At 41.3% G+C, this 24,431-nt stretch overlaps 1 protein-coding gene across 2 annotated transcripts in view; it reads right to left on the bottom strand.

Annotated features, from left to right (window-relative positions):
* Positions 1-20,969, bottom strand: part of LOC126983522 (anti-lipopolysaccharide factor-like) — a 116,557-nt gene extending 95,588 nt beyond the window's left edge. Inside the window, exon 1 of one of the 2 annotated variants that reach the window (XM_050836281.1) lies at positions 20,916-20,969. The gene's annotated coding sequence lies outside the window, so the exon portion shown is untranslated. Of the gene's footprint in view, positions 1-915; positions 991-20,915 lie in introns of those variants that run through there. The other variant, XM_050836282.1, reaches the window with a different exon arrangement.
* Positions 20,970-24,431: the final 3,462 nt, after the last annotated feature.

The raw sequence follows: 24,431 nt of genomic DNA, 5'->3' as shown, positions 1-24,431 counted from the left end.
CATTTGGTGTACGGAAACGAAGGGATTTTAATATGAAGGAGAGCGTTACCCTGTCCCTTCCCTCTTCCCCCCTAACAAGAGCCAGGGAAGGGGAGGCAGGCTGCAGGGCGGAGGTCGGGGGTCAGAGGGCGTCCGCTAAACCTGCCGTGAACGGGAGGCAGGCCGGGAGGGAGGCAGGACGGAGGGAGGCGAGGCAGGACGCGTGAATCTGTGTTGGGTGCCGCACATCCGGGGAAGAGAGGGAAAAAAAGCCCCTGGTTGGTCCCCGGCAAGCACTCGGCGTCCAATCACGGCACGGCGTCGCACATCAATACCGACTTTCGTGCAGCGTTCGAGCCCCGCCCACCGGCCAATCAGCGCCCGGAAAAATGTAAACAGTAATGGCCGCCTTTTTCCAGATTCCATTTGAAGCGGGAGGAGGAGGGTGGCGGAGGTACGAAGGGGGGCGGAGGGAGAGGAGGGAGGGATGGGGAGAGGGACGGAGGATCGAGTCGCGTCACAACCACCACCACCACTACCACCACCCGCACACACCCTCCCACCTCCAACCCCTCACCCCCAACCCCCGCCGGAGCCCTAGATCGCGCTCTGCACAAATAATTCAAAAGCTAAATTTATTGACAGGTGATTATAACGGCATTCAAAATTCCCGGCGATGAATTCAATTGTTAAACAAAATGGAGAATGGCGTTGCAAACATCGATAAATGACGCACTATCTTTCGTTTCACTCTTTTTCCCTTTTTTTTGTTCTCTCTCTCGCTTTACCATCGAGGCGGACAGCGTATCCCAGCGCCCCGTCGTCTCCGCCGCCGCCGCCGCCTACACCCCTCACCACAACCACCACCACCACCACCAGGATCTCAGCGCCTTCTGAACTCATTAAGAGGCAAGACAGAGGATGAAGGAGTCTTACCTGTGTCACAACTCACCGCCACAACCGGTCCGACCTTCCCTTACACCTTCCCATCACCACCGCCGCCGCCGCAGCCGCCGCCAACACCGCCGCAACACCACCACCAGCACCGCCGCCTCTTCCGCCGCCGCCCTCCTCCTCCCCGCCCCCTCCCGAGCGCGCTAAGTCAACACGAGGTTAATTAACACTTGTTGAGGTTGTCTCGGGCAGGTGGCCACACGGGGAGCACGAGGAGGCCAGGTGAGTCATTAAGGAAAGGTGATGCGGGGCGGGGCGGGGCGGGGCGGGGCGGGTGACAAGACTCAGTGATGATGATACTGGAGATGATTATTATTATTATTATTATTATTATTATTATTATTATTATTATTATTATTATAATTATTATTATTATTATTATTATTATTATTATTATTGTTATTATTATTGGCGTTATTTTTCTATTATATACGTCAGTTTCCATCTCCGGAGCTGACATGAATGATTTGAAAGTCCACTGAACTGTCTGTCTGTCTCTCTGTCTGTCTGTCTTTTGTGTGCATGTCTGTCCGTCTGTTTGTCTGTCTGTCTGTCTGATATTCTCTCTCTCTCTCTCTCTCTCTCTCTCTCTCTCTCTCTCTCTTTAAGCGACAGAAATACATGCGCGTGACCATCCATCATCTACGTCGTTTGTCATCTGGCATTAACACACACACACACACACACACACACACACACACACACACACACACACACACACACACACACCGCTCCTATAGCTCAGTTGGTTAAAGCTCTGCGGTGCTTGGCTTCGCTGCCGGACAGGCGGAGGTTCGAGCCCCGCTCAGGTCGGGATTTTTCCGCTGACAAGGAGCGGCTACTGTCCCTCCTTGAGCAAGAGGGATGGGGTGTGTGCACTGTGTGGTGTGTGAAGGTGCCGGCAGTACCCAGAGAACGACTATAATGAGCTTACTATTGTAAATAATAAAATAATGTCAACAACAATAACAGTAGTAAAAATATAACAATAAAATACTAATAAAGATAATAATGCTGATATTAATACCATAATTACTACTACTATTACTACTACTAATAATAATAACAGTGACGGAGAATAATAGAAACATCAACCATAAAAAATAAATATAAATACTGTAAGACACAGCTAAATATATCATGAAATTGGGAATAAAATACCATCAGAACAAAGATTAATGTTTCTCAAGAGGACATCGACACGTCCTCTTCTCCAGCTTCCTTATTGCTGTTTGTTTATAATATATTCCCTTCATAGGAGTCACAAGGGCTTTGGTGTCCTTCAGGGTATCCTTCACTACATTGATGATGATAATGATGATGATGATGAAGAATAGCAGGAGGAGGAGGAGGAAGAGGAGGAGAAGGATAGTATATTACAGTGACAGTGGTGATGTTATTTGACTTTTATTATTTATCATTTGCAATTGGTAAACAAAAATGTGTAGCTAGACTATGGGAATAAGACCGTTCCCCTTGAACTGTTTCCTTCCTGCTTAGTATTATTATGTGAATATTCTTGATAAAAAATATTGAATGCTCAAGTAAATCTGGATCTTGAGTTACATCTTTATTGTGTGAGATTAAATGTATATGATTACGGGATATAAAAAAAAAAATGTTTACTAATACACCCCCCCACCCCCCCCCCCAAAAAAAAAAAAAAAAAAAAAAACTTTGAGGGAAGCCAAATATACATCAAGATGCCACATAATTAGTTTTCTTCTGCTTGATGAGGTGCTTGTCTTCAGCAAGTGTTTATACTTAGGGGAAAGAATGTCAATGGTGGTATATATTACTATGCTCATGGTGGAGAAGTAGAATTAAGGAAGGAAAGGAGCGTGTTTCTCATTCAAGGATTATAACAAAAAAAGAGAATATGGTGGATATAAAAGACTTTGCAACCACTCCGAATGGGGTTTGAAGGTATAGAGTGATGTAGGAAACAGTAATAGAAGGAAATAAACTGTGCTACGCCGGCAAAGGTGTACGATAAGGGAGACATGGGGACCGAAAGAAAATAATATATGATAACAGAAACACCAAAAAAATATCAATAACAGAAAATAGAAACGCCAGGAACGATCAGTCCTTGGAAACATAAGAAATCTTGCATATTAATAATCCCAATTGCCCAAACCATACAAAGAAAAAAATCATGCGCCAGAGAGAAATATATACAAGTAACTAAGAAATTAAGTCGTCCATATTTACCACTAGCATATAAAGTCACGATTACAACACCCAATTAATCAATAGAGCTTTAATAAGGAAAATGAAAGAGCTATCCCACAGAATGCCATCACTCCCCTGCCTTCCCGCGTCGCCGGTGAGGGATGGAGCAATAAAACCCATATTGGAGAGTCTCTGGTTCAGGGTCACATGCAAACGCGAGGTTGTCTTTGCTTCCAGGTTGTTGAAAGTCAAGAGAGAAACCTAACGTGAGGAACGATTCTATTTTTCTTTTCTCATTGGTTACGAGACATTGATAGATAGATAGATAGATAGATAGATACATAGATAGAAAGGTAGGTAGATAGATTGACAAAGAGGAAGACAGTTAGGTAGATAATTAGATAGATATTAAGACAAGGAGAGAAAAAATGAGTGTTCATCTGAATTTCCGAGTTAGATCACTTTATTTGATCGATTCAGAGCAGCGACATTATTATTATTATTATTATTATTATTATTATTATTATTATTATTATTATTATTATTATTATTATTATTATTATTACACGTGGAATAATAAATATGGATGGAATGAAATAAATCTTCAGCGTCTTGGAGTTGGTTCGGGTACTTCAAGGATAAAAATAAGAAGAGTTGAAAGGGATGGTTTAATAAGTCGTCTGTTATGTGAGGGTTGGTAAAATTGTTATTGATGATGGTATTATTATTGTTATTATTATTATTATTATTATTATTATTATTATTATTATTATTATTATTATTATTATTATTATTATTATTATTATTACTACTACTACTACTACTACTACTACTACTACTGTTATTATTGTTCTACTGATATTACCACCACCCTCACCCCAACTACTACTACTACTACTACTACTACTACTACTACTACTACTACTATAATTACAAACAGTATTACCAGCACCAGATTCCCAAACCTCACCGCCACATTCATCATTATCAGCGCCGGTGCCTAAACACATTAACATTTTTCATCAGCAAAACTACAATGATATTATTCCCCCAACCAACACAATTATCGCCATTATATAATCATTACCCCCACTACATCAATATAATACAATACAGCTAATAAAAGTACCTCATGATTTTGCTATCGAGTGAGATTTCAAAAATGCAATCATCCACATCAACGGGTGTTATTGTTCTGCCACTGATTACTAACACAACCAGTACACAACTACCACTAACTACCATTTCTACTACCATTACAATATCTCTTGCATCACTACCAGTATCCCCACTGAGCAATCAACCACTTCAACAGCTATTTCATTCTATACAACCAAATTTCTAGCACAACCAGTATACAACCACCACCAACTACCACTTTTACTACCATATATATTTCTCTATTTCCTTTATCACTACCAGCACCACCACAAAACAATCAACCATATCAACAGCTCTTCTTTTACACAACCAATTACTAACAGAGCCCCTACACAACCATCACTTACTACCACTTCTACTACCATTATTACTTTATCGCCTACATCACCACTACCACCACCAACCCATTCTGCCACCAGCACCAGCTCCTCAACCCTTCCTCATTCCTCCTCCCCCTTCACCCTCCTTTCCCTCCCTTCCTTCCTTTGCTCCGCCTCATCCAGAATTCTCAAGACTCCAGACTTTAGCGGGAAATTCCTCACAATTAATCTCTGGAGCGAGATATTTAAAGCGATCACAGACTGAATTTTTCCACTGATTTATCAAAAGGAGGAGACGCTTTTAGGTCGTGAGGGTATAGTCGTTATTCGCTGCGGGTGGTGGAGCTGGAGGTGGTGGTGGTGGGGTGGTGGTGGAGGAGACGCAGTGGTGGCTGGCTGGCTGGGGTCGATGTGGGAGTTCGGGTGGTGATGAATGGGCATAGGTGGAGGGTCGGGATCGTTATGTAAGGGATGGGAGTAATGTGGAGGGAAGGCAAAACTGGCGAAGTGGTGATTTATGTAGTGGAGATAGGGGTGGAGTGGTGGAGACAGAGATGGAAGAGAAAGTGAGGGAGAAGAAGTGGTATGGGATTATTATGTAAGGGTGGTGGACAAACTGTCCTGTCCACTCATACGCTGATGACTCCACTCTGCATTATTCAACTTCTTTCAACAGAAGACCCTCTCAACAGGACTTACATGACTCCAGGCTGGAGGCTGCAGAACGCTTAACCTCAGACCTTACTATCATTTCTGATTGGGGTAAAAGGAACCTTGTGTCTGTCAATGCCTCAAAAACCCAATTTCTCCACCTATCAGCTCGACACAATCTTCCAAACACCTATCCCCTATTCTTCGACAACACTCAGCTGTCACCATCTTCAACACTAAAAATCCTCGTTCTATCCTTAACTCAAAATCTTAAGTGGAAACTTCACATCTCGTCTCTCACTAAATCAGCTTCCTCGAGGTTGGGCGTTCTGTATCGTCTCCGCCAGTTCTTCTCCCCCGCACAGTTGCTATCCATATACAGGGGCATTGTCCGCCCTCGTATGGAGTATGCATCTCACGTGTGGAGGGGCTCCACTCACACAGCTCTCTTGGACAGAGTGGAGTCTAAGGCTCTTCGTCTCATCAGCTCTCCTCCTCTTACTGATAGTCTTCTACCTCTTAATTTCCGCCTCCATGTTGCCTCTCTTTCTATCTTCTATCGATATTTTCACGCTGACTGCTCTTCTGAACTTGCTAACTGCATGCTTCCCTCCCTCCCGCGGCCCCGCTGCACGCGACTTTCTACTCATGCTCATCCCTATACTGTCCAAACCCTTTACGCAAGAGTTAACCAGCATCTTCACTCTTTCATCCCTCACGCTGGTAAACTATGGAACAATCTTCCTTCTTCTGTATTTCCTCCTGCCTACGACTTGAACTCTTTCAAGAGAAGGATATCTGGACACCTCTCCTCCCGAAGTTGACCTCTCTTTCGGCCACCTCTTTGGATTCTTTTTGTGAGCAGCGAGTAGCGGGCTTTTTTTATTATTGTTTACTTTTTTGTGTGCCCTTGAGCTGTCTCCTTTGGTGTAAAAAAAAAAAAAGAGGGGATGTGTGGTGGTTACAGTGGTGGAGGTAATGGGAGTTTTATGGTGGTGAAAGAAGTGGTAGTGGAGAGGTTGGGTGCATAACTCTAAGGCGATGGGGCAGAAGATTTGATAATGGTAATGTAGTGGCGGCGAAAACGAATATTATGGTTGTTGTTCTGGTGTTGGTGATGGTGGCGATGGTGATAGTGAAGGTGACGATGGTGGTGGTGGTGCGTTGTGTGCGTGGTATAATGGCAATAATCACCGTCATTGTGTTGCCTGGACGGCGGGTTGGGGGGGAGCTTCGTTGTGGTGATGAACAATAGTGGTGAACACAGGGCCGGGAGTGTGTATCAGCCCGGCTCTGTGGCTGTTGTAGTTGTTGTTGTTGTTGTTGTTGTTGTTGTTGTTGTTGTTGTTGTTGTTGTTGCTGGTGGTGGTGGTGGTGGTGGTGCCTGTTCTGAATAGTAGGATAAATATAGAAAGATACTTAACATAATAATGATAAGGAGTTACTCCCACCACCACCACTACTACTACTACTACTACTACTACTACTACTACTACTACTACTACTATTGCTACTACTACTACTACTACTAATAATAATAAAAATAATAATAATAAACGTAATATCAATAATGAAAAAAACAGTAAAATACGATAATAATGATAACAATCGATATAAAAATTAAACTAAATGAAATAAAAAAAAACATTATGACATATGGTAACCAAACTGTGTTGCATCCAATCCCCGAAATACTAAGATTCATCAAGAAACACTCGGAAACTTATTTTGGAAACCGTGTTCTTGTTACCGCAATATTCCTCTTACCTCAGGAGCCAATTAGGAATACAGGAGCAGACAGCGGTGACGTCAGAAGCTTAGCGCAATTCTACAATGAACTTAAAGACGTCCTAACTCCACTTCTCCTTACATGCAGTTTAGAGAATCCAATATTGATAGAGTCTATTCTTTTAAAGGGTCACAATATACCATTTTCCTTCACAGGTTGATATTCGTTGTATGCTATTTCTGTTTATTTTTTTGATTTATTTTTTAGGGGAAGTATTTGAACATTCATTTTACTCCTTAGTTCACCAGATCTTGCCGTTAATTAGGATAAGAAAAATCTAAAAATGATCAGGCAGCAGGACTTTCTGTTTCCAAGAGGCTGAGTGACAACAATGTGTTCGGTGTGCCTCAGTGAATTATATATTTTCAGGTATTTTTTTTCTTCTTCATGATTGTCTTGAACTTCACTAATTAATTTGTTTTCTAATGTTCTTTTAAGCATAAACTGAAAAAAAAAGAGAATATACACGATAAAAGAAGCAGAAAGACACAAATGGACAAGGACACACACACTCCCAAAACACACACACACACACACACACACACACACACAAACACACACACACACACACAAACAAACAACAACAAACAAACACACATACATACAAAAAAAATACATCTACATAAACGTATCTAGACGAACAGAGACAAACAGACGAACAACTAGACCAAAGAAGCGACATCCTCCTCGGCGCTGGCAACACTGCTCTCAAGGTTAAGGGAACTCGGCTCTCTTCCTTAAACAACCTTGTCTCTCCTTAATTTGATTGCCTCCTAAGATGATCCGAGTCAATTAGAGAGAGAGAGAGAGAGAGAGAGAGAGAGAGAGAGAGAGAGAGAGAGAGAGAGAGAGAGAGAGAGAGAGAGAGAGAGAGAGAGAGAGAGAGAGAGAGAGAGAGAGAGAGAGAGAGAGAGAGAGAGAGAGAGAGAGAGAGAGAGAGAGAGAGAGAGAGAGAGAGAGAGAGAGAGAGAGAGAGAGAGAGAGAGAGAGAGAGAGAGAGAGAGAGAGAGAGAGAGAGAGAGAGAGAGAGAGAGAGAGAGAGAGAGAGAGAGAGAGAGAGAGAGAGAGAGAGAGAGAGAGAGAGAGAGAGAGAGAGAGAGAGAGAGAGAGAGAGAGAGAGAGAGAGAGAGAGAGAGAGAGAGAGAGAGAGAGAGAGAGTGAGTGAGTGAGTGAGAGAGTGAGTGTGTGTGTGTGTGTGTGTGTGTGTGTGTGTGTGTGTGTGTGTGTGTGTGTGTGTGTGTGTGTGTGTGTGTTTTCGGCTGATGATGTAATTAGAAGCAGGAAGGACCTTGAATAAAGAGATCACAGAAGAGGGAGAGGGAGAGTGAGAGAGTAAAGCAGAGACCGCGTGGCACAGAAAGACTTGTAGAAAAGTTTGCCGAGACCTGTTGGAATTTGCTCAAAAGTTTGTGTTAATGAGACCATGGGCAGAAAAAACTTCTTTGTTGGAATAAAGTGTTAAAAAACCTCAAGACAGGAAACTGCTTCATTAGACAGTTATTGGAAGCTTGTGTAAATATTGTAACACTGCCGAAGAAGTCTTATTTAAAGCAGTTTCGGAAGACGATTATTGTTTAAGTGTTCAACAACAGCAACAATAAAAAAATGGGAAAGTCTGAATGTCAGTGGGATAAATAAGATCATTAACCATGAAAACGTGAAAGAACTTACTGTAGCCTAAGTGAAAATAAAGTATGAGAAGAAGGGACTTGTGAATTTTGCTGGCTTGACTGTGGCGCAAGTGTGAATGTGTAATTTCAGTCGCCACATAACGTTAATAGAATGCATACGTTAGTTGATTTTCCTTTGTATTACTGGCCTGTGCGGTGGAACATAATCAGGGCCAGTAGCAAGGTATACCCGGCGCCTCAGCATAACAGCGATTGTCGTGAGGGAGAGAAGGGTGACAGAGAGAAAGGAGAAGCAGGCCCGCGGTTAAGTATTCCCCTCGTCACCAAACCCGTCTCTCGAGGCTGTTTGGACGGAAGTAAACTGTAGTAATTAATAGACCCCGTGTCGTGGGTCCCCGCCGAGGAGCGAGGGGCGTGCCGCGGAGAGGAGCGGTGCCAAGGAGCTGTGTTTTCCCGGCGAGGCTTTAAAGATTGATTCATTTAGGAAACTCACAGCGACAAGTCCGGAAAACTGTTGACTTTGACGGGACTTAATTAATCATACGAGGTGGAGGACAGACTTTCTATTGACGCTAAATAAGATCTGATTGCCTTAGAAATATACAATTGCACTGAGGAAGTTAGGATGAGTAAATATATTAGTGATTGTTGCCATTATTATTGTTACTATTATTATTATTATTATTATTATTATTATTATTATTATTATTATTATTATTATTATTATTATTATTATTATTATTATTGTCATTATTATTGATATTAATATCATTATTATTGTAATGATCACAATTAGCGTCGTTATGACTATTGGATCTTGGTCTTTGTTGTTGTTGTTGTTGTTGTTGTTTATGGTGGCGTTGTTATTGTTGTTTATGGTGGCGTTGTTGTTGTTGTTGCCACGATGAGTCACCGTCATAAAACCGGCCATGAATTCAGTTTATATTATTTTTGTTATTTAGTTCTCTCTCTCTCTCTCCGTGGCAGTGACCGAGTTTCCTCAACAAATTCAAGGTTTTGAATTTCAAATTTTGGATTAATTTCCACTTTTATCTTGATGAAGGACTAAATGAAAAGGTATTTGCATTTTCTATAACCACAAGCTAAACTTTCCTAAGTCAGAGATAATTAAAGAACTACTTGCTTTCTTTGGAATCCTGAATTAGCACGAAAAAGATAATACATTAAATATATAATGATAATTAGATGTAATGATGTGTGTGTGTGTGTGTGTGTGTGTGTGTGTGTGTGTGTGTGTGTGTGTGTGTGTGTGTGTGTGTGTGTGGATAATACGAATGTTGATGCAAGTTATAGTATCTGGATAAGGAAAGAAGGAGGAGGAGTTGGAGAGAAAAAAAGAAGAACAAGAAGAACAGAAGATTTATGAAGCGGAGGAGGATGAGGAGGATGAGGAGGAAGAAGGAGGAGGAGGGGGAGGAGGAGGGGGAAGGAGAAGGAGGAAAAAATGAAATAGAGAATTAAAGAAATTAACGTACTGTAAAAGTGGCTGCATAATAATAATGTGAATATTATTATTTTCTTGGCGGCTTCATAATGTATGAAAGGAGTGATGCACAGCGCTCTAGTTTACAATGATATTAATTATTCTAAACGGCGCTGCATATATTCATTTTCACAATTACAAAATAATGCAATGCCTTCTTAAATGTTTTATTCTAATAAGTATGTAATATACAATTCATAAAACGGTGCCAGGGACGACAATGATTTGATGATAAAATTCTTAATGATGATGACAATGATGATGATGATGATGATGGTGATGACGATGGTGGTTACGATAATATTATAAATGTAACTTGTACTGAAAAAAAAATATTACATTGATAATAAGGATCATATGAATGCGGAAAGAGGAACACTAAGTATTCTTTCATTAATAATGGTCGAGTATTAATTCATCACCATTGATATTATTGTTATTATTATTATTATTATTATTATTATTATTATTATTATTATTATTATTATTATTATTATTATTATTATTATTATTATTATTATTATTATTATTATTATTATTATTATTATTATTATCATTATTATTATTATTATTATTATTATTATTATTATTATTATAACTATCATCATTACTATTATTGTTATTTATATTATCATTATTATTATCGTTGTGGCAGAAACATACAGCATTCTCATAATTATCATTATTATTATTATTATTATTATTATTATTATTATATTCAATCTATTCTCCTTCATTCCAATATGAGCCTCGAGATCAACTTTTCCGTCTCTACCATACTCATTAACATGAATATAACGACAAAAAAATAATGACTGATAGCAACAATAGTGGTAAAATAATAATGATAATGATAATAATAATAATAATAATAATAATAATAATAATAATAATAATAATAATAATAATAATAATAATAATAATAATAATAATAATAATAATAATAATAATAATAATAATAATAATAATAATAATAATAATAATAATAATAATAATAATAATAATAATAATAATAATAATAATAATAATAATATAACACCCACTATTCTTATGTATTTATTTTCTTGGATGGTTTGCATGCTACTGAACACAAACTAGAAAAAACAGGACCATTTCCCCATTCACCAACAAAAACTTAAGCTTGTATACACACCCATTTAGACGAAAGAAATCTGTCGCACCTTTTTCTTAACTCATACACACAAAAATTCAAGACAGCCAGACGAGCGTACACCCGAAGATCGACAACCATAACATATATAACCTGGGAGCAGAGAGAACCAGTGGTGGGGCGTGGGCGTGTGAGAGAAACTTGAGAGAGAGAAAAAGAGAGAGGGAGGGAGAAAGGGGAAGCAAGCACACACACACACACACACACACACACACACACACACACACACACACACACACACACACACACACACAAGCAGATCAACACACAAGCACACAAGCACATGCAGACGGGTCCGTGAAAGGAAAGGAAAAAACAAGTTCGTCCTTGCATGAGGGGTCAAGTTAGTGGCGGTGGTGGAGGTGGTTCATTGTAGAGGCAGGTTAAGGCCCCTCCCGCAAGCAAACAGGTTCAGAACCCCCTTAAGACAGCACTCCTTGGTCTCTGTTCCCTTGAGAACCATTAGAGGAAACAGTTAAAACACAGGTAAACAATTAGACACCAAGCAGATTACCTATTACCAAAAGTAGCAAAACTGAAAAAATGTCTCTTTGGTGCTAAGGTAGAAACGTGGGTGTAGGTATGCTTGTGTGTGTTTTGTTTGTGTGTACTCCTCCCACACGTCATGCATTCGCCCTGTGCTTGCAGAACGGGTTTTGTACCTGTTCAGCCTAACTGGTTGTGTGTGAAAGTGTGAGTGAGGGCCATGAGTGCTTTCAAAGGAGGAGGAGGAGGAGGAGGAGGAGAGGACGAAGGGGAGAAAGACGGGAGAATGCAAGAAGAGAAGAAAAGAGAATAATGACAATAAAGAGGAGAACAATAAGTAAGAAGACCCAACAGAGGAGGAGATAGAGGAGAAGGAGGGGGATAGTAGGAGGAGGAGACGGAAATGTATGGAGAAAATAAAAAAGTGAGGACGAAGAACTGGAGAAAATGAGGAATATAAAAATAAGTAAATTAAATTTGTCTTGTTTTGATGGATCTTTGTTTTCTTGTTTGTCTGTCACTCTTCCTCTGTGTCAGCATGTCAACCTTTCTCTTTTTTGGCGTCAACGTACAAGTGATGTTCATAATTCTCTACTTTATTTTTCATTTTAGCCCATCGTATTTTTCTAGCCCTTTCGGTGCTCAAGTTCGTTTCTTAGAGTGATGCGGTGAATGAGCGTTGTCTATTTTATTCATTCATAGATAAATTACCTTTTTATATATAATGTTGAGGATATATATACATTTCCTTTTTTTCCTTTCTTTCGGCCCTTCTTTTTTTCAATTTCCATTTTTCATTCTTACTTTTTTCTTTGTCATTCTTTCTTTTTCATTCTTTTCTTCCCTTTCTTTTTTTTGTCTTCCTTTCCTTTGTGGTTTCCTCCGTTATATATATTTTTTTCATTCTTCCATATCCTTTTCTTCATCTCTCTCTCTCTCTCTCTCAGCTGTGACGTAGGAGGAAAACTAAACTTTCTTCCTCATCCCTCAGTTCGGCGCCTCCTGTTTCTTCCTTCCAATCGATGACCCGCGAGGAAACACCTAATTAGTTTTCCTTAATTTTCCGCGGCCAACTTTTAGAAGGGAAGTGACACAACACATCTGGCCTTAGTTTGACATCTATTTATCTTTGGAAGCTCCGTTGATTTTTCTCTCTCTATATCTTTCTCTATTTTTATGAGCAGCTTGTTTTTCGGGATATAATACTTTCCTTCTCTTTTGTTTCATCCAGTTTGTTTCCTTCTACAGCATGAAAAAGAAGCAATCCCCAGTCTAGATGACGTTATTTTTTGTTTTTATTTTGCCGTTATTGAGCTGCCTCCTAAGCTGCTCCGTTACCAGTCAGTCTATAGATGCTGTTTCTTTCGCTATTATTTTGCCCTCAAGCTGTGTCCTATGCTGGTAAAGATTCGGTTCGGTTAGGTAGAAGGAAAACACCGAGACCTGGCAGTACCACGAACATGCTTGAAGACTATACGGCGGTGGTTTCAAGTTACAGAGGGAAAGAACACAATGCTGTACAAACGAGTAGACTGACAGATCGCTTAGCAAACAAAGGTCAACTGCTGTGGTGAAGAAAAAATATATCGACTACGGTCAGTTAGATGATCATTATTGTACTTTTTTTATACACGGAAAATTAAAACTTACTTAGAAGGCAAGAAGGGGAGCAATGAAATCGGTTAGTAGACAAAAAAGAGGAATGGCCAAAAAAAGTGTAAAACTAAAAGAACAACAACAAAAGTGAAGACAGAACGGGAAAATGGAACACTGGTGACATATCTTACAAGGCGGCATTTATCTTACATAGTCTAGAGCCGGGCCACTCAGCTATTAAGAACAAAGGTCCGGTTAGACAAGTTGAAATGTATGAAGAGATCCGGACAAATATTATAGGTGGAACCCAAAGTCCAGGAGGAGAAAAATATAATTAAATAACATGAAGGTCCTGGCGATGGATTTTTGGAACTGTTTTTCCTCGACTGACTGTAGCAGCTAAGTCAGTCGAGAAAATACACTTGCAGGAATCCATCACCAGAACCTTCATGTTATTTAATTATAATCTTCCCCTCCTGGAGCCCTATTCTAAAGAGTAACAAGTGGACGACTAGAGGACAACAAAAGCCACAACGCAGAAGAGGATGAAATAAAAGGAGAAAAAAAAAAAAAACTCGACCTCTCTCTCCGCAAAGTCAAAGAAAAGACAAAATCACTAAAACAAAGAAAGAAAAAAAAGTAAGATAACGCTTCTTCACCAAATTAGCGTGCAGGAAATGAAAAGGAACAAGAAGAAGAAAAAGAAAAAAAACATGCAAATTCGCACCCATAACAATAAAAACGTAATTACATCAAACACGATCAAGAAAGTTTAAGTATATTATTTTACCTCACTTCCATTACTGTGTTTTTAGGCAAGTCGTCCGCCATTACAGTGAAAGTCTTGGTCTACGCTGTTTAAAATGTCGTGATTTGTCGTCTGGGATCAATAACAGCAGGAGGAGGAGGAAGAGGAGGAGAAGAGGGAGAGAGAAGGAGGAGGAGGAGGAGGAGGAGGAGGAAGAGGCCTAGACATGATTATATTTTTTGGAGTGAAGGGAGAGAAGTAATGGCATTTGAGAGGGCGGCTTTAACAAGGAGGGACGAGGAGGGGAGAGAAGGGAAGGGGGTAAGAAGGGAAGGAGGAGAAGAGGGTAGAAAAGAACGGAGAGAGGTAAGAAGGGATAGAGCTAAGTAAGGTTGGAGGTAGGGAATGGAAGGGAATGATGGCGAAGGGAAATAAGGTGGACGAGTAAAAATGAACTAGAGATGAGAGGGAATGAAGGATAGGAGGAGAACAAAAGTAGGATGGAGGAAAGAACTGGAGGAAAGAAGGAAAATGAAAAAAAAAAGAAATGCAGAGAGAACTAGAAGAAAAGGAAGGAAGGAGAGAGTTAGAGGAAGAAGAGGGCGAAAGGAGGAGCCGGAGAAAAAGAGGAGAGAGAAGAACTGGAGGTAAGAAGAGGTGGAGGTAAGAAACGATAGGAAATCCTGCCGAAGGGAAATTAAAAGGAACACTGAAGGAAAGAACTACTGCGAGAAGAGAGAAAGAGAGGGAAACTTGAAAAACGAGATAACAAGAGGAAAAACAATAGAAGTAGCAAGAGGGAAAAGAAATGATACTGAAAAAAAGAACGAGAAAATCAAGGAAAGAAACATTGAACGAGTAGGAAAAAGAGAAAACAGAGGAACACTTGAAAGAGGAGAAGAGGAAAGGACACAAGAGACAGACGACGAAGAAAAGGAAAAAGATGGTTGAAAGATATAAGAAGGCGATGGATGGGAAAAATAAAACTGATAGATTATTATGAATGAAAAAAAGGTAATGAACTAATAATTTGGAGAGGCTGAAGAAAAAAATAATGGGAGCATGAAGTGAAGTGGAGAAGAACTAAGAGAGAAAGTGGAAAGAAAAACATTGAAGGGGCAGAAATCGAGGAACTGGACTTGATTGTAAAACTGGATATGATTGTAAAAGATTAAAGTGAGAGACAGACAGGAAGGAAGAAAAAAAAACCGAGGTGGCCAAAAAAATTAAAGCTAAGAGAATGAAGATAAAATATGTAAAGCACACACACACACACACACACACACACACACACACACACACAGACCAAATAAAGACTCAAGCTTATTAATTATCTTTGACGTAACACGAAATGGAGCTCAAATGGTCAACGCTATAATGTGATACCAGAGGAAATCATGAAAATCTCTCTCTCTCTCTCCACGAAACCTAATTAACCTGAACAAACAGAGACCTTATAATTGCAGGACGTTAGTGTTACGTTATTAGGTCCTGATATAAGTGGAGGTACAAAGAACGTTTTTTTATTTCGCATTCCTCTTTGGTTTAATTTCCAGGACTCTTTGTTGTGGTTTTTAGTTTTTTCTGTAAATAAACGTTTTCTTAGGTTAAATTTGTCTTCCTCTCTCTCGCTTTCATTCTCTCTCTCTCTCTCTCTCTCTCTCTCTCTCTCGTGGTTAGGTTAGGTAAGGTCAAGTCAGGTCAGTTAGGAACATAAAGAAAAGGTCAACTAAAAGAGAGAGAGAGAGAGAGAGAGAGAGAGAGAGAGAGAGAGAGAGAGAGAGAGAGAGAGAGAGAGAGAGAGAGAGAGAGAGAGAGAGAGAGAGAGAGAGAGAGAGAGAGAGAGAGAGAGAGAGAGAGAGAGAGAGAGAGAGAGAGAGTAACAACTTTTGACTTATGGAGACCAACACGAGATTGAAAAACTCGAGTGTTCACAAAATGGCTGAACTGAGGGGAGAGGAGGAGGAGGAGAGATGGAGGGGCATGGACAGAGGGAAGGGCAGCGTGCGTGAGGGGAGGCAGAGAGGCAGGCAGGCACGCGGTCACCTCTCTCCCCTTCCTCTCCCCTCTCTCCTCCCCTCCCACTCCCATCACTGTCCATGAAAGGTTCAAAATGGTTGATGTGTGTGTGTGTGTGTGTGTGTGTGTGTGTGTGTGTGTGTGTGTGTGTGTGTGTGTGTGTGTGTGTGTGTCTCTCTCTCTCTCTTATTTATATTAGAGAAACACCTTAAATTATAAAATTAAGCGCTAGTTATGTAGATAATTTAAGTAAATCCTGACACTACAGTTTCTCTCTCCATAGGGCTTAAGAAGACTTGAAGATTTCTGAAAGGCTGATTTAGTTGACTTTTCTTTTTCTTTCTTTTATTAGGGAATCACAGTTATTGCGAGTGTTTGCTTTGCTCGGTCCTTTTCTTTTTGTCTGTTCCAATCATTACTTTCATTGGGAGAGCTTCAGGAGGTCTCTTTCTTTCTTTTCTCATTGCTTTCTCTTTTCCCTTACTTTCGGCACCTCATTAAGTTTGTTTTATGTTTATCTTTTTTTTCTTTCATTATCATCTGGTTTGTTTTTTCTTCGTAGATTTTGTTCCTTAAGTTTGTTCTATGTTTTTTTTTTCTTTCATTATCATCAGGTTTGCTTTTTCTTCGTAGATTTTGTTCCTAATACTCTAAAATATGGATAGTTTTGTGCATTAGTAAATATGAAACCTCTTCTAATATCCCCTTTGTTTTTTTGTGGTGTCTGTTTCTTCCTTGTAACTATATTCTATGCTCCATAAACGAAATATCTTACAGGTTTCAAACAGTTGCATGAAGTTATTTCTGTAGCAAGTTTACGTTAGTTTTATCCGTCAGAGTTTCTTAATTAGCTAATCTCTATGGTATCCAGCTTTTTAATGCAAGAGTTCCTAATATCTTTACTTAATCATTTACTTATAAACTGTAACCGCCTTCTTATGCCAATGATAATAAAGAAACAAGACACCCTTCTACGCAGACCTGGCCCTTTTTCCTGCTTCCTGTACCCAAAGTAAACATCTACAATTCTTTCTGTCGCACGTCAAGTAAACATTTCTTCGTGTGTTCCTCGCTCTCTGTTAAAATGTCAGTCTTCATATTTTTCGGTTCTTTCCTTACATGGATATTTTTCTGTCCTGCTGACGTGTCCCTCCTCGCCTCGTGTCCGCCATTTATTGCCCTGTGTTCCTTTCCTGTCCTCGCCTCGCCGGAGTCCGCAAGTCTCCATAAAAAGAACAAACGAACTTCGCGTCCCGTGTTCCGATACCCTGGAGATGCAAGACTGCGCTGTATCTAACTCCTTCACCTCCACCGCCTCCCTCACCCTCCCTCCTTCCATCGCTTCCAAACTCTCTCCTTCTTACCTCTCCCTCTGCCTCCCTCCCACCACTCTCACATCTCTCGTTCGTATCGTATCGGGTCGCTGTCTTGGGAGGAAGGGAAACTTTTAGCCTTTCAGAGACCATTTTCTCGCCGTATATTCGATCAGAGGAAGGCCCGCACATGGATATACACCGCCTGACTTTTCCGTGATGGATCTTTGAGAGCCTATGAATAATACATCACATGCAAATGACGGAAATTCCTCGCCTGAAACAATCTACGCCATTATTCTTTCTATGCATTTCTCCGGCACAATTTTTCTTTCCTCCCCGTCGCCGCCCCCGCCGCCGCCGCTCCTGCTATAGTGCTCCTGCTCCCTTTACAAGCCTTCCCTACCTACCTATATACCTGTCTAACCTACATACCTGCCTTTAGTTTCCCGCCTTCTTATCCGTCTCTGTATACCTGTCTGTCTGCTTCTTTAGGTTCTTCTCTTGTATGTTTTACCTTTTCTCTTCTCTTCGTCTTCTTATATATTGCTGTTGCTTCTTTTATTTCCTACCTTCCTTCTACCTCCTCTTCCTCCGTCTTCACTAGCTCCTCCTCTTCCTCCTCCTCCTCCGCCTCCCCGTTCTGATGTTATTACTCCTGTTTCTCCGCCTCCTCCTGTAACCACCACTACCATCTCCTCCTCCTCCTCCTCCTCCTCAGCCTTCTCCGCCTCCCCGTTCTGATGTTATTACTACTGTTTCTCCGTCGCCTCCTTTCGCCACCACTACAATCTCCTCATCCGCCTCATCCTCCGCCTTCTCCGCCTCCCCGTTCTGATGTTATTACTACTGTTTCTCCGTCTCCTCCTTTCGCCACCACTACCATCTCCTCTTCCTCTTCCTCTTCCTCCTCCTCCTTCTCCTCCTCCTCTTCCTCCTTCTCCTTCTCCTATTCCTCCTCATTCTCTCTCCACTTTCCTCCATCTTTCATCGCCTCTCTGTCCTCTCTTTCTTTCTTGTTGTCCTTTGAATATTTTTAGTAATTTTTCCCTCTCTTACTATCATAGGTTCTAAATCGGTCTTTCGGTCTGTACTTTTCATCGTATTAGTCGTTCCTTTCCGTTCACCTCCGTTTTTCTTTAGTTTTTTTTCTCTTTTGCTCGTAATATTATTGGTAAGATGTAAAACCATATTATTGGTAAGATGTAAAACCATATTCTTGGTCATCAGTATTTTTTTTTTGGGGGGGGGCGTACTCTTTCTTTCTATCCTTTCAATCTCTATCTATTTATATATCTCCATCTACCCATCTATCTATTTTTCTATCCATCTCACTCGTCCATTTCACTGATTGCAAATGACGCTTGCGGACGTGGAAAGGATAGGCAGATGAGCATATGTGTGTGTGTGTGTGTGTGTGTGTGTGTGTGTGTGTGTGTGTGTGTGTGTGTGTGTGTGTGTGTGTGTGTGTGTGTGTGTGTGTGTGTGTGTGTGTGTGTGTGTGTGTGTGTGTGTGTGTGTGTGTGTGTGTGTGTGTAAGGGAACAGCAGACGAGATTGCCTGCCAATTTCTTGTAGTTATTTGTGTCTCTGCTTCCTTCTCTTTTTTTTTACGCCTGACTGGATTTCTAAACAAGCAAACATGCACACACACACACACACACACACACACACACACACACACACACACACACACACACACAGAGGAGCATCCCCCCATACAATCTCACCTTACCTAACCTGTCCTTTCACCTGAGCTTCCCAGACCTTGGTTTGCTCCCCCTCTCCTTCACCGCCCTCCCACACTATCCTTGCTCATCCTCTCCATCTTTCTCCTTCACCTTTCTTCTTCATTTTCATCCCTCATCTTCCTTCTACACACCTTCCTTCATATATACTCTCCCTCACTTTCCTCCCTCACCTTCCTCTCTCCTTTTCCTCGTTTACTTCTCATCTTCATCCTCCTTCCACATTTTTCTTCCTCATCATCCTCACTTGATATTCTCTCACTTTCCTTCCCCATCTTCTTCCCCTATCTTCTTACCTCACGTTTCTCCCCACCTGCCACCCCCCTCACCTTCACCTAATTAATCACGGCAGCACCTTGGGAGTCACCTGCCGGGGGCTAATCACCGCCAAGTCAACACAATCGCCAAGAAACTCCCGGGACAGGAAACAGAAAAGAATAAAAGAGCGAGAACGAGGAGGAAATTATGTCATTCCGGGATAATTTTCTTAAGACTCTGATAACATTGTCCGGCGCAGGGAGCGGCCGCGGGTATCTGGCAACGCTGCGTGGAGGCTAATCTTAAGGTTTTCCGCCGTTTTGGTCACAGTGGACTTAATCTCGCACATTTTTCCTCATGAGCTCCGTTTTGCGGCTGTGGACTGCCTGCCCGCCTGCTGCTTTGTGTGTGTGTGTGTGTGTGTGTGTGTGTGTGTGTGTGTGTGTGTGTGTGTGTGTGTGTGTGTGTGTGTGTGTGTGTGTGTGTGTGTGTGTGTGTGTGTGTGTGTGTGTGTGTGTGTGTGTGTGTGTGTGTGTGTGTGTGTGTGTGTGTGTGTGTGACACGTGTGTGTGTGTGTGTGTGTGTGTGTGTGTGTGTGTGTGTGTGTGTGTGTGTGTGTGTGTGTGTGTGAGACAAAGAAAAAGTAAAGTAAAAAAAATAAGTAGAGTAAATAGAGTAAATAAAGTAAAGTAAATAAAGTAAAAAAAAGAAAGAAAAGTAGAACCCGAAAACGTAAAAGAAAATAACAACAACAAAAAAAATAAAAAATAAATGCAAAATGCAAAAAAGGTGAAAATAAAAACAACACATCATGACAAACAAAACATGAAAACAATTACAACACACACACACAAATAAATAAATAAATAAATAAATAAATAAATGGCATTCGAATAAGCAGACAAATAAAAATCTTACATGAACTCAAAGAAAAAAAGTACAAAATGCGAAAACAAAAACAACACATCAAGAGACACAAAACAAAAATACAACTAAATGGCAAAATAAAAAAAAATAAAATAAAAAACTCACAGTAGCATAACCAGACAAATGAAAAAGAAATCACTAAGTCAAGACTAACTGAAATTACTTCATTTTCCTCTGACGATCATTCACTGACACCAAACCACAAAATACGGCACAAAAAAAAAAAAAAAACTCATGACGCTATGCAAAACAGACTGACTTAAGAACCGTACACAAAAAAACAGAACAGGGAGCAGGATAACGGGCAGGCAAAGCAGGAGTAAGTGCGTGTGTGTGTGCGCGCATGGACAAGTTAGCGTGCGTGTGCCTGAGTGTGTGCATGACGATGACGCAACAACAGGCACGCACAAGCACACAAAGAGGAATCAGGGGCGAGGGGAGGAAGGAAGGAGGGTGACACGTGCCCGGCCTGGGATCCTGACTCACCTTCCCGCCGCTGGACTGGACCGGCCGGCGTGCAACACTCAACTACCGGCCCACTAGGCGCTCTTCTTGCTCCTCCTCTCTTTCCTGCTCCTCGGCCTCTCCCTCTACCCTATGCCCTACCCTACCCTATTACCCTACCCTGTCTTGCCCTTCCCTCCTGCCCATCATCGCTGCCATAGACTTCCTCCTCCATCTCCTCCTCTTCCTCCCTTTCCTCCCCTTTTCCCTTCCTCCATCCACTAACAGGGCACAATCAGCAGGACAACACTCTCCCTCCTCCCTCCCTCCCTTTCCTACCTCCTCTCTCCTCCTGGTTAGTCCTTCTCTCCCTCCCTCTCCCGCTCCGTGTCTCCCTCCCTCCCCACGCCCCTCTGTTGGGTCATGCTGCCACTTTTTACCTTGCACAGAAGGTCTTTTGTCCTCCTCGTAGTTTTTCTGTTGCAGGGAGGCGAAAGGGGCGACCCACCACCACCACCACCACCGCCACCGCCACCAGCCCGTCACTCTCCTCTTCTCTCTCGCTCTCGCTCTCCCTGTCACCGCCCTCGTCTATGGCCCACCGCCTGCTGTCATCCACAAGTCCTACTTCTCTCGCTCTCTCTCTCTCTCTCTCTCTCTCTCTCTCTCTCTCTCTCTCTCAGACGGACCCGTTCCAGAAATCACTCCACTGCGAGATGCTTTGATGATTGAATGAGGTTCGAGGAGGAGGAGGAAGAGGAGGTGGATGAGGAGGAAGAATATATGCTGTCAAGGATATGATCGAGGAAGATGAGTTGAAAGATGATTTTCAAGGCTGAGTCGAGAAAGGAAGGAAGGAACTGGAGGGAAATAAGAATGAAAATTAAAATGAAGGACGAAAAGGAGAAAGAATAGAGGTGGCGATGAGAAAGAGTGAGAAAAGTCAAGGAACATTAAAAGGAAGATAAGATAAAGAAAATGAGAGAGAGAGAGAGAGAGAGAGAGAGAGAGAGAGAGAGAGAGAGAGAGAGAGAGAGAGAGAGAGAGAGAGAGAGAGAGAGAGAGAGAGAGAGAGAGAGAGAGAGAGAGAGAGAGAGAGAGAGAGAGAGAGAGAGAGAGAGAGAGAGAGAGAGAGAGAGAGAGAGGGGTGTCCGGCACTGTTGGGTAGACGGGCGATGTTTTTTGCGGAGTGTGCATGGATGGACAAAGTGTATGGTGGGATATGGTAATGATGGCAACATGCTACGCCCTGCTCTACCCCCGTGCCCTCCCTTCCCTTATTCTCCTTTCCATTGCGCCCTTCCCTTACTGTGCCCTGCCCTACTCTTCACTTCACCTTCCTCTGCCCTTACCGTTGCCTCCGCGGCCTGGTAACCCTACAACCCATCTTCTAGTCCTCGCTCACACCTCCGTCTCCCGTACACTGTGCTCGTCGCCTTGACTGAAAGAGCAAAGACTGTCACCCCTGTCACGTCTTCCTCGGTGAATCCTCTCGTATAAAGCGGCAGAGAAGAGACGTTGGAAAAGGCGAAGAGTTACTGGATCATGAGGAGGCAAAGGTAATGTTGTGGAAGTCTCTGGTTTCAGTGTAGTAGAGGAAACATAGGAACAGGTTAATATCTAAAGGGTTGCGGGTTGTAAGAGCCAGGTAAAGATCTGGTGAGTAGCTAGATTACGAGATTAATGACGAGACGGTGGTGATAACGAAAGCATTGTTGTCAGTGTGGGGGAAAGGCTACGTAAGGAGAGGTAGAGATCTGAAGAGTAGCTGAGTTATAATGGCGTGAAGGTTCTGTTAAGGAAATCATTGTTGTCACTGTGAGAGAGGAAATAGATGTAAGGAAATATCGAAAGTTTAATCCATTTAACAGTCAAGTAATGCCTGAATATGAAGTAGCTAAACCTCCCCCCATGAAAATAAGTCTATAAAGAAAGAAAAATACAAGTGATAAAAAGGAACGGTTAAGAAAACAAATATAAGTGCGTGTGAAAATAGGCAGGAGAAGGAAAAGCTTTTGAAGATATTAGAAAAAAAAAACATTTCGTGCAGAAGACATTAAAATAAGTCGCAAATTAAAAGTACGGTATATTGATAGACTAGACAGGAGTAATATACGTAAAAGGAACCTAAAACTTTGAATCAGTTCGGAGGAAATTTTTCAAAAGTTGTCGCTGTAGAGTCACCGAAGTGTGAGCGTTAATATAGCGGCCGAGGCGAGTGTTTAGGAATTTACGCATCATGACCGGAGAGTTTGATTGAAAATGTCTAGGAGGATGTTTCGTTGCGATGATAATGATGAGAATGATGATGATGATGATGATGATGATAATGATGATGATGATGATGATGAGCATTAATATATTTTGGGAGTGCAAGGTATTCACGAATAAGACTTTGGAAATTACTTAACCACTTACAGAAAATAGCAAACCATGATAGTAGCAATAATAATACAAAGGTTACGTCAAAGAAATATATAAATAAATACCTTCATGGCCATAACGAAAAAAAGGGAAAAATCTGGTTGAATAAACTTTTAGATAATGAATGAGAAGACTAAAAAAGACAGCAACAAAAATTACTGTAGCCAGATAAACAAAAATACTAAAAAAAAATCCTAAAAAAAACAGGGGTAGGTGAAAAAAGCACACACGACAACTAACAAAAGATATAAAGACATGATACAGTTCTTCCCCGGCCTTATGTATGATTTAGCATGTTACTCACTTCCAATTTTTATTCCTATGACTTGAACACAAATTACACAGGGCGAAATGTTAGAACGGTCGCCCGCCTTCTATACTTAATGTTACTTTGTGTTGTCTCGTCACCTCGCCTTTCCTTCCTACGGCATGAACACATTTTATTTTCAGGTGGAGAAAGTGATACGTCATCTTGGGGAACATATCACTGCGACACTATGTTTTGTCTTCTATAAATGCATAAGATTCTTCTTTTCAATTTTCTCTTCATAAATATCTTGTTATTGTTCGTTTATTTTCCTTTTTCTTTTACATGTTTTTCTTTTTTTTCTTTCCCTCTAATACTCTTCTCTCCTTTCCTTTCTACGACATGAACATAAATTTTACATGGCCGGTTCTGTAAACTTAGACACGGTAATTCACTCCCCTTTGTTTCTTCCTTTAAATTCCTCTTCCACTCTACGATATGACAAAAACATACATCTTACGGGTAGAGTGAGTGGCTGGTCATGTCAACTTGGGATCACATCACTAAGACAACGCAACTCCCTCCTCTTGACTCATTCCTTCCTCTAGTTCCATTCTCTCTTCCATGATAATATGTACATAAACTTAACTGCTGGAGGGAGTGGTCGTTCAAGTCAGGAAAACACACCTCTAGATACTCCCACGTACTCCCCTTTGATCCTCTCCTTTAACAGGGCAAGGGTCGGTCAAGTCAAGTCGGGAAAAGGCTACCACGACACTTCATCTCAGTCCTGCCTCTTTGATCTGTGGCGTGAGTGACGTGTAAAGGGGAGCCTGTACTGTTGTGCTGGTTACTTTCTTGACTCTCTCTTCGGTGTAGGTTTTCTC

The sequence above is a fragment of the Eriocheir sinensis genome, chromosome 54 (genome assembly GCF_024679095.1).
Source record: "Eriocheir sinensis breed Jianghai 21 chromosome 54, ASM2467909v1, whole genome shotgun sequence".
In the NCBI taxonomy this organism is placed as follows: domain Eukaryota; kingdom Metazoa; phylum Arthropoda; class Malacostraca; order Decapoda; family Varunidae; genus Eriocheir; species Eriocheir sinensis.
Note: the sequence above shows the minus strand (reverse complement) of the source record. Positions and strands in the feature narration are given on the sequence as shown.